The sequence below is a fragment of the Perca fluviatilis genome, chromosome 15 (assembly GCF_010015445.1).
Source record: "Perca fluviatilis chromosome 15, GENO_Pfluv_1.0, whole genome shotgun sequence".
Classification (NCBI taxonomy): Eukaryota; Metazoa; Chordata; class Actinopteri; order Perciformes; family Percidae; genus Perca; species Perca fluviatilis.
In genome coordinates, this window is record NC_053126.1 from 34,085,052 (window position 1) to 34,097,049 (window position 11,998).

Consider the following 11,998-nt stretch of genomic DNA (forward strand, 5'->3'; position numbering starts at 1 on the left):
AATGGCAATACAATATCAAATATCAATAATAAATAATAAGAAAAATACCGTAAATATACAAATCATAACTCTAAGAATGAATTAATTATGTAAGTGTAAGATCAACAGATAAGTCTTGAGACCCCTCTTGAATGATCCAAAACGATCACATGAACGCTGAACACTAGGCAACTCATTTAATAGAATGCATGCATATTTTAAGAGGACTGTCTGCAGGGAATGTGTCTGACCAATTACGGTGGGCGTGGGCCGCCTGGGCCAAAAATGCCAGGGCCAATTTTTTGTCCCAGTCCAGCCCTGTCTTACAGGAGCAGTGAGGAAGAATCGCATGTCTGACAAAGCCACGGAGATAAATCAATAGCCATCAGATGGTTTAATCTGCCTTGCGACTGCGGGGGTGGACGCCGTGCCCGGTCTCACCCAACTAATGAGCAGTAAATATACAGTAGGCGCAGTGTTTACATTAGGTTTTACTTGGTTTTGTATTTTTTATTTTTTGTAATTTGAACAATTAACATTGATCTTTAATCATATGCCTTTTGTCTTTTTTCTTGTCTTTGATTTTTGATTGTATTAGTTTGTATTGTCTTTTTGTGCATCTGGATTCACGTCAGATGGTTGTTCATGCTGTAGTTTTCTCTTTTGCCTTTTTAAAATAAAAATAAACACTATTTTGAAAATTACAAATTGTGTGGGTATTTGTTTTGGCTTTAATTGTCTGATAGCTTAAATATGAATCACAGATCAGGGCCAGATGAGCCCCATATGTAAAATATGAGTCTGGGCCAGATCCGCACCACATGTCATGGCATTAATAACTGTACTGGGCCAATTCTGGCCCAGATCTGTCTCTGATCCGTAATTCCAACCTGTTCAGGTATTGGGCCGTTGGAACGGATGAGCCCGGCCCAGGTCCGTTTAACGGATCTGCGCCAAATGCTAATGAAGACCTGGTCCAAATCTGGCCCAAATACATTTTGCTGTCTGGGTTGATAATCAAAGGGATGAAATCAGACAAATGAATGTTTAGTGTTTGAATCTGAGACAGATCTGCTTCACAGTGCAGCATGTGTGTGATGGTGAACAGACTGAACTTTGATTTCAGCAGCTGATCTTCAGTCAGTGGTTCTGTCCACAGGAGAGACTCTCAGTCCTCCAGAGGACACAGAGACACTGAGAAACCAAGGTGGTAAGCCTCTCCTCGGAACGCGTAGCTCCTATGGCGCCATTTTGACGCTAACAAGGAATCACCTCCCATTAGAACTCCATTGACTGCCATTCATTTTGGCGCCACTTTGACAGTGAATAACTTGACATGACAATGTATAAAAGGCTCCATTACCTTGTACCTCACGTTATGGCTCCATAGCAGGCGTTTTTGTAAAAGTAGGCTAACGATTGTGTCATAACCATAGACTGTTAATATTAATGGACAGAGCATGTGTGACGTCACCCATTGGTTTGTGGAGATCAGCAATCCGTCGTCAAGTTAGCGTTTATGGGTGCAGCCATCCTGGTTGCGGATATCTACATCGATTGGTTCGGCTGGGGTGGTCTGCGGTGTAGGAGCCTTCTCCCTTTTTTGCCAGTCCGTACAAAGAAGAGCAGCCCTGGATGTCCTCCTTGTTCACTGTGGCGGGAATGACCTAGGAGATGTCAAGGGCGTCAACCTCGTCGCAGGACTGAAGGAGGACCTGCAGCACCTCCACCTGCAGTATCTAGGCATGAAGTTCATGTTCTCTGGCATCACCCAGAGATGCAGGTGGAGGGCTGTTGCCAATCCGGGGAAGATCGACAAGGCTCGCAGGTTTGTGAACCTTTTTCCACTGTGCATTACAGACAACCAACAGACTGTCACACTATGCTCACTTTAATTGTAAAGGCAGCTTTTATTTCTTTACCCAGGCATTTGGACTTGACTGAACAGTACTGCACAAGTGCTTTAAAGAGGTGATAGAATGCAAAACCGATTTTACCCTGTCATAGTTGAATAACGACACATATAAGCTCAAAATCCCACTGACGCCCCTTTACTATGAAAATCTCATATTTTGAAACTGCCGCTGAAAACGGGCAAATCTCAACAAAGCTAGTTGCTTACGTAAGCATCTCAAAATGTGTACCTTTTTCACGCCCATGGGTGTATTAAGAGAATGGTCACGCCCCAACATTTACATAGGCTACACAACTGACCGGAGATCAGGTAGTCTTCTGAATCTAGGTCAGGCAGATCTCTGCTATTCCATTACAAAATTCACTTCTGAAACTTTTTTATGCGAGAAATCAACTACGTCAAGCTCAAATATGGGCCGTTTTACGAAAATTGATGGCTTATTGCAAATTCTATCCGACTGTGTGTCGGAGTTCAGCGGCTTGTGCTGCCTGGGTTGCTACATCCCCGCCCTGCCTGTCCTCCGTCACAGACCCCGGCCTGCTGTGAGCTCGATTGAGCTCAGCCGGCGGCCTGGTGCTCAATACCCGCGCAAACTGAACTTTTTCTGGGTGACTGGACTACTACACGCCGCTGCCCTGACAGAGCTCCAGGGCCTGCAGCTCGCTGTTCTCCCTCCCCTCTTCCTGCTACCGGCCGGCAGGTGAGTGACTAAGAGTGCGGTCAGTGAGCTTGTTATGCCCGCAATCTCTTACCACAGCCCCGCAGGTTCCAGTTAATCTTATAATGGATATGTGTGTTGAGTTATTTAAACAAACAATCGGGGAAATAAACGCCTCTTGTCCGCAAGTCTCATTGATAGAGCCAGCGGTGAGCTGGAGTCCATCAATGAGAGCTAGCTAGCCTCCTCCTAACGAGACCTCTGACATTCACAAAAATGCATTCAATTGAAATCCCAAATCGGTTGTTGTTTAAGTATCACAACACATTCCATTTTAAGAGTAACCTGTGGTTAGCTGCATTTTCGGAGTTAAACTCCACAAGCGCTTGCAGGCTTAACAACCTCGCTGGCCGGCCGTCACACACACACACACACACACAAAATGCAGCTAACCACAGGTTACTCTTAAAATGGACATCTGTTGTGATACTTAAACAAATAATCCATCAACGGCAAAATAAAAGCCTCTTATTTACGAGAGCGGTCTGAGAGACCTCCAGCTTAGAGCGGGGTCTCTGAGCAGGACTGTTCGAGCTGACGACGCAGCCCCGGCGAGGCGCGCTAGCTGGCTGTCGCGACACTTTATGGAGCTTTAATCTCAATTCAAAAAGAAACAAATTGACAATCGGCAACGATTTACGCAAGACTGCCTATATTCGAAATCTAAAGAGTTCATTTCTCGCCTAAAACGTATTCAGAAGTGAATTTAGTGATGAATAAAATGGCAAAAATTGTTAAAATTGTCCTGTTGTTGGTCTGTCTATGTACCGGAAAGCCAATGGTTGAGGCACGTGTGCATCACTTAAAAGTGTCCCCTGGAAACACTTCCATTGTGGTGTGGGCTATTTGCATGTGTTGTCTTATTAGTCCGTGTTGTCTTATTTGCATGTGTTGTCTTATTAGTGCGTGTTGTCTTATTTGCACGTGTTGTCTTATTTGCACGTGTTGTCTTATTAGTGCGTGTTGTCTTATTTGCACGTGTTGTCTTATTTGCACGTGTTGTCTTATTTGCATGTGTTGTCTTATTTGCACATGTTGTCTTATTAGTGCGTGTTGTCTTATTTGCACGTGTTGTCTTATTTGCACGTGTTGTCTTATTTGCACGTGTTGTCTTATTTTGCATCGTATTTTCGTGTTGGTACGTGTTTTCTTATTAGTGCGTGCTGTGGTTTATTTGCATGTGTTGTCTTATTTGCACGTGTTGTCTTATTAGTGCGTGTTGTCTTATTAGTGCGTGTTGTCTTATTAGTGCGTGTTGTCTTATTAGTGCATGTTGTCTTATTAGTGCGTGTTGTCTTATTTGCACGTGTTGTCTTATTTGCACGTGTTGTCTTATTAGTGCGTGTTGTCTTATTAGTGCGTGTTGTCTTACTTGCACGTGTTGTCTTATTAGTGCGTGTTGTCTTATTAGTGCGTGTTGTCTTACTTGCACATGTTGTCTTATTAGTGCGTGCTGTGGTTTATTTGCACGTGTTGTCTTATTGTTGCGTGCTGTGGCCTCTCAGGGCCACCGTAAATATATTTAATTTTGAAATACATAGTCAAGTGTTTAGTAGGTAATTGAAAATGCACTAGCTGCTGTTTAATCTGTGTAGGGTTATTGTAAATTCATTATAACAAAAGTATGATCACAAATTGCAAAGAAAAAATAAACAACTTACTCAATGTAATAATTAAATCAATGTACCTGATATTTACTGCACTGACATTTTTAAAGTATGAAAACTAAAAAACATACAAGGAAATGCAATGTCAATATCTAATTCTAACAGTTTAATCTTATACATAAAATATCTAAATTATATGCCTAATACATTACTTCTAAAGTGCTAACTGTTAGGTTTAAGTAGAGAACAGAACCCAAAGACAGAACGCAGAGCCAGGAGTGTGAATTAACAGGTTTTATTTAAAGTACTCAAATATCGAGTCCAGGTTTCTGAGGGGAAAAAGCACGTCCAAGTTTCCAGGAAGGAGCAGGTCCGTCAGAGGAAGATAGTAGGCCGGCTAGTGGTGTAGCTACTCTGGATGGTGTTGCCCTGGCCTCCAGCACCACTGTTAGAAATTTAGGAGTTATCTTTGATCAGGATATATCCTTTAATGCCAATCTAAAACAAACCTCAAGAACAGCCTTTTTTCATCTTCGTAACATTGCCAAAATTAGGAATATCCTGACTCAAAACGACGCTGAAAAACTAGTCCATGCATTTGTTACTTCCAGGCTGGACTATTGTAATTCCCTACTGTCAGGTTGCTCAAATAAGTCTCTTAAGACTCTCCAGCTGATCCAGAATGCTGCAGCGCGTGTTCTCACAAGAACTAAGAGAAGAGATCATATTTCTCCTGTATTAGCTTCTCTGCATTGGCTTCCTGTTGAATCCAGGATTGAGTTTAAAGTCCTTCTCTTGACCTACAAAGCTCTAAATGGTCTAGCACCATCATATCTAGAAGAGCTCCTAATACCCTATTGTCCTACTAGAGCACTGCGCTCCCAGAATGCAGAGTTACTGGTGGTACCTAGAGTCTCTAAAAGTAGAATGGGAGCTAGAGCTTTCAGTTATCAGGCTCCTCTCCTATGGAACCAGCTCCGATCTGGGGTTGGGGGCAGAAACTGTCACCTCATTCAAGAATGAACTTAAAACTCTCCTATTTGATAAAGCTTATAGTTAGGGAGTGAGGAGTTGCAGTGTTCACCTAACTGGCCCAACTGCTTCTCTTCATAATTGTTAGATTAATAATACATAACAAAGTAGAGGGAGGCAGGCCAGCAAGCCAGATCCGGCAGGGGAGAGTTCTCAAGCCCGAAAAGCTACCTCTCCTTATGACCTGTCTCTCTTAGTTACCTGTTATAGTTACGCCGTTATAGTTCTAGACTGCCGGGGGACTTCCTTCCTTTGACACACTGAGCGCTCTCTCCTCCCCCTTTCTATTACTGTTTCTATTACTGTTACTATTACTATTACTATTTGTGTGCAGCCCGTCCCAGAAATGCTTGTTACTAATCCTAGCTTCTTGGGGAGTTTACTCCGAGTCCTTATGCTTTTTTTCCCCAGCGTATTTCCTTGGAGAACGTTGGCACCAAGACCCTGGTTGCAGCTGTCGCCGTGGTCCTGCTGCACTCCCTGCTGAGCTCAGCGATGCCCTGCAATGTCATGCTGCGTCCTGCTGAACTCTGCAGCTTCCCGCTACATCCAGTCACTGTTCCATTATTAATGTGACTACTATCGCCACTGTTCATCACACCCCAACCGGCTCGTCAGACAACCGCCTACCAAGAGCCTGGGTCGGTCCCCGGTTTTTCCCCCCCCGGGGGGTCGGGGGTTTCTTCGAGGTTCCAAGAGGGGGTTTTGCTCTCGCCACTGTCCTTGCTCTTGAGGGAATTACTGGAATTGTTGGAATTGTTGGGGCTTTGTAAATTATAGAGTGTGGTCTAGACCTACTCTATCTGTAAAGTGTCTCGAGATAACTTATGTTATGATTTGATACTATAAATAAAATTGAATTGAATTGAATTGAATTGGTGGGGTCTAGTGATGGTGGTTGTCAGGTCTGGTGGATGGCAGGAGTGAAGCGGTAGCAGGAGTTAGGTTCCAACAGCAGCTGAGGCAGAAGAGAAAGGATAAGGACAGGCAAATACACAAATGACTCAGATAGCAAGGTTTGTCATGAGCAAGACAAAGGGCACTATCTTGCACCCAGCACAATTGATTTTGTACACCGACACATGTATCATTCCTATTTTGCACCCGACGCACAGCGGACTTTTCCCTACACAGACGCACGTCGGTAAATTAGGGAATGAATTTGCGCGCGGGGGCAGTTCAGCGAAAAGAGGAGGCGTGTTCAGCAAACGTTCCCTGATGCTATTTTGCAGTTTCAGAAAACAATTCCGCCACTGACCAGGAAAAACCTGGTCTAAAGTCAGTGGCGCGTTTTTCAGATTCTATTTTAGGGGCACATGCTTGGTCATAATGTAGCGTGCGCACAACGCGCATACACCTGCTTCCCTCATCTACACGGACGCAGCAGTTCCCATTTTTGCAAACCATACATAATTAAAAGGAAAAATATTACTGAAAATGTGCTTCAGGTGTTTGGATAGGTCAGGAGGCACTTTACAGTACAGTCCACAAAACGTTGCAGCATTGTTTGTGGCTTGTTGTGTTTTACACAACATTTCCATGAATCATGGATGTGTTGATGACATAAATGAGGCTGCAGCAATCTGCCATGGAACAAGCGCATCTGCTCTTAAAAGGAATGTGAGATGACGCTCTGATTGGTTGTTTTCACGTTACACCCAAACGACACCTAGCTACATCAGATCAACCCATTTTAGACTTATTTATCCCGCCGGTATAATAGCAACAGCGCCCGAGATCCGCCCACAAAGCTACTTGCGTTTACATACTTTCATACATAGATTGTTAAAATAGTGCCCTAACTGTGGTCGTCTGGACTATGATCTGATGCAGAGTGGAGGAACGACCTGGGGCCTCATTTATAAAACCTGTTACGCAAGAAAAAGTTGCATGAAGCAGGGTGAAATTTGTTGTCGCAACATACCTCGCAATAGTCGGGATTTATAAAGAATTTCCATGCATAAAAATATTTCCAGTTTTCCGCAACCTTTTGACCACACGTGTGATTGTCCGTAATGCTCCCAAGGTTTTGTAGACTGCGTTTTAGTGAACTCAGATGGTATGCCCATTTTCTGAACCTAACCCAGTTTTTGTTTTCTTGAACCCAACAATCGCGTTCTTGCTAAACCGACCCAGAGCCGGTCGCGGCGCCCGGCGAGGGGCTGCCAGCAACGGGGAGAGGCAGGGGATCCTCCCACACCGTGCAGTGGAGGAAATGCGCTTTTCCTCCGCTGCTCTCCGCTGCTCTCCCCTGCCTCTCCCCGTGAAATGCGTTGTTTGTTTGATGTGTATCTGTGTGTGTGTGTGTCTGTCTGTCTATGTGTCTGTGCGTCTTTATGTGGTTGTGTCCTGCTCCTGCTTTTCCCACACAAAGTTACCAAATTGTTACATTTCAAGCACTTTCACCTGTTTTGATTAAGTTCTAAGAAATAAGCACCAATAATGATCCAATATCTTGTCCCCTGCAACAAAGCTCCTCTTGTCCTTTGACCACCGTTGCCGTTCCTGTAGCAGTGGTATGTACTCCCAAACCCATCTCTGCCAGAAAAGAAACTGAACTTGCCTCCTTTGCCATCTGGTGTACAGATCACGTGTGTCAAAAAGTCCTGGTGGTACAGCAGGTTTGCCTTTTAACAAAATAATGTGATTGGGAGTCAGGGGTTCCAAATCATTGGGATCGTCTGAAGTTTGTGTGAGTGGACGGTCATTAAGGATAGCTTCCACCTCACACAGAATAGTTTGCAATCCTTCGCCATCTGTGGTTTACTGATGAAGTACGGAATTCAGCACCTTCCTTACCATACGAATGACTCTCTCCCATGCTCCTCCATGATGTGAAGCACTAGGGGTGTTGAAGCTCCATTTTATTCCAGATTGAAGTAATGTGTTTTGAATTTGCTTGTGGTTCAGAGCAGATAGAGCTTGTCTCAGTTTGCGTTCTGCTCCTACAAAGTTGGTTCCGTTATCTGATCTGATGTGTGACACTTGGCCTCATCTTGAAATTAATCGGCGCAGTGCATGGATGCAAGAACTGGTGTCCAATGAGTATGCCACTTCCAAGTGCACTGCCCTGCTGGCCATACAAGTGAAGATAACTCCATATCCTTTGATGCGGCTTCGGCCTGCCTTCACCTGAAAAGGACCAAAATAATCGATGCCCACATTTGTAAATGGTGGGAGATCTGGTTGGAGTCTTTCCTTTGGTAAATCTGCCATCTTTTGTTCACCCAGCTTTCCCCTATAGCTTCTGCAAATAACACAGGAAGAGAGGATCTTCCTGGCTGCAGAATTAGCACTGGTGATCCAATACTGTTGGCGAAGTCTGGAAAGCAGATGATTTCTTCCACAATGTCCCAGTTGCTCATGAATGTGGCGCAAAATTTTTAGCAAGAATGACTGGGTGTTTCCTGCCATCAGGCATTGCCGCTTTACTGAGTCGTACTCCCACTCCCAACAGCCCATTTTCCAGCACTGGGTCAAGTTTGTAAATCTGACTACTTTTTTTAACTCCAGATGTGCCACTTTTCAACGCAGTTATTTCATCGCTGAACTTTTCCATTTGGCAGTACTGAATAATGGCACTTTCAGCGGTGTTAATATCTTCCAATGCCAAAGTCTGACCACTTAATGTGGCTTTGAAGCTTTGCATCTCCTTTTCCACTCTGTTCTTCTGTTCAGTTATGTCAAGTCCATTACCAGGCACACACGCTTGTATTTCCTGTCTTTTCTTTTCACATCAGCATCAATTACAGGAATTTTCACAGAGCTTAAGTGTGGCCAAGCACTGAACTCTTCCTGTCATGGAATGTTGTCACGAGTCACAGGCATCTTACACTGGGTGTAGACTTCTGCCAATTCAAAGTAGGTGTTACCATTAAGTGCAGCTATCTCCCTTCCTGAGATAACATGTTTGTCAACAAACTTTTCTTGATTCATAGTCCTTAACAGGATTTCCTGTGACTTTTAGCTCCCTCATGAGTCGCTCAGAGCAGAAAGTGGCTGTGCTGCCAGGATCTACAAATGCATATGTGGTTAGCATTTTGCTACCTTTCTTAGCCTTAATCTGAACAGGCACAATTGCCAAGACACTGTCCTGTGCTCCGGCCCCTATATGGCCACATGTCTTGGGAGAAACTGCATGACTGTTTCCTGATATTTCCTTCTGTGTGTCCTCTGAATTGTTTTTCTTCTCTTTTGAATGGATGTGAAGGATGGTAGGATGTTTCAGATTACAAAATTTGCAAGACAGACACCTATGACAGTCCTTGCTCATGTGTCCAACAGATAAACACCCAAAACAAACCTTTCTCCTTCAAGAAGTATTCAGAAAGAAAAAAACTTTTCACTGTGTAACTTCTTCTCCATTTTGGGACATGACTCCAATTTGTGACCCTCTTCACACAGCAGACAAGACACACTTGTTGGTTTATCAGGTAAGTTTCTCTCATTTTGCATTTGAGTCACAGGTTGAGAATTGACAGCTGCCACAGAAGTAGCGAAACTGCTTCCTTTTCCTTTAAAGCATACTTGTGAGACTTTGTTTCTCTCTTTAAACTTAGGTGTTGAGGTAGATGTGTCCTGAATGTTTCCAAAGAGTGGACTGGAAGCAAAAGACACTTGCCTTTCAATTAAGGTGACAATATCACTGAAACCTGCTTGGCGACTGTGCTTCTCCTGCAGCTCATAAGCAGTGTTTCTCCATTTTTCTTTCAATTTATATGGTAACTTCAAGACAATAGTGTGCTGGAAGTTTTCTATGAAGCAGCAGAGTAAACAAATATCAATGATAAAAATGAAAACGAATAAAGACTGTTGAGAATTAAACCAAAGTCTGGTCTTTGAGCATTTATTATATTTTGCAAAATATTAGAATACAGATTCAAAGGTACATGCAGTACAACTGAATGAGCATTACTAAACTAAAATCTAAACATCACATCATCATATAGTCAAAACCTCTCTCAAGCCACCCCTCTAACTTTATCTTTTAGCCTGGCCATAGTTGAAAAGAGGACATCACAAAAAGTCAAAAGATCCTCACCTTCCTCCCTGCTCTCTGTTCCCAACATTAGCCTAAACAATAGTTTATCTCAGGGGGCAGTAGGAGACATGGTTTGTGGCCTTATCGACTTTGTCTGCTAAAAAGTTAAACAAAATGAGAAGCTAGAGTTTCTTAAACAAAAACCACTAGGCTAAGAGTTCATGGCTGCTGCTGTCCCTCTCTGGCCTTTAAGAGTCTAAGAGGAAGGAACAGCATTTTTGTGGAGGTTTAAAACAATCTTTAAGCAAATGGTTATAATCATTAATCAATAATGGTTAAAATAAAATTTGCCACCACAGTCCACCCTTTTGATTACAACATAATCACACAAAATAAATTTTACTTTAAAAATTCAAAGCTTATTTCTTAAAGATTCAAACATCAAACATATCTTAGAATTAATCACAAAATTCAACCTTTACTTCTTAAGATTCAAACTTATGGATATAATTGTCTATTGCTGAAATGTTGTTTTTAAAGAGGTACAAAAAACAACTTTTAATTCGTAATAGCGTTCACGTCTAAGTAAAAATAATAAAACAAAAATTTTAATCAGTCTCACACAGTATCAGAAACAGTGTCCAGGATCTCATCATCATATCTGGACAGACGAAACAAGTCAGAGGACTCAGTATTCTGAAGTGCCTGATACTGTATCATATTTACCATGAAGATGGAGGAAATCATTTTCTTGACTAGTGGGATTATGCAGCATACACAGATCAGGAAACCAAACATCAAAGTTATTAGTGGTGCAACAAATCTAGCTAACCAAGCTTTCCACCCCCTTGAAACACCCCAGGCCCACCAGTCCCATCCTGCATAGTGTTCTGGGACGTCCTGTGCTTTGAGATTAGTCAAAAGTAGGTTCAAGTGGTGAATGGTGTCAGTGATGTTTCCTGAAATGTCTGGAATGAATGTGCAGCAGTGTGTCCCTATTATGTGACAAAGTCCCCCCTGTGCTGCTAGCAATAGGTCCAATCCCATCTGATGCTGCATTAGCATGTTTCTCATAGCTCGCATAACAGGAGGAAATTCTCCAAACCCTGAAATCATCATAGCAGTCAAATTCTCAAGACTTTCCTGAACCTGATCAATATTATGTGCATTATTTACTGTCCCATACCAAGGAAAAAACCCTGCTGCGAATTTAGTTACTGGGCTGGTAACCTCTCGCTTATCTCTAGCAGAAACATCAGATGTGGGCACGTACATGGGATAGTGGTGAGTTGTATGCACAATGGAAGTCATAACTGTAATGGAAGGTGTCAAATATATCATACTACATCTTCCTGCCCATTGTGAAGTTATAACTGTAATGGAAGGTGTCAAATATATCATACTACATCTTCCTGCCCATCGGGAAGTCAAAATCTGATACCAATGGTCTCCACAGAGCCAAACATAATCCACTAGAGACCCTGCGCCAGAATCATCAGGCCAACGCATGGTGTGAGTCAAAGATGGTATCAGTACTGAAGCACTAAGATATCCTGGTGTGGAGTGTAAGCTTGCACTAATATTTAAATCCCCTGTTGCGCACGTACAATTGAAAGTCTGCTGACAACCCATGGTTACCCCCAAATACTGAGAACCCATGCGACGAGGTCGTTCAATGCATAAGGCATGCGTCAAATTCTTCATAAGGCTATGGTGAAACTGTCCTATACTATCAGATGCTTTTCTTTCCAAAAATAGTACCATTC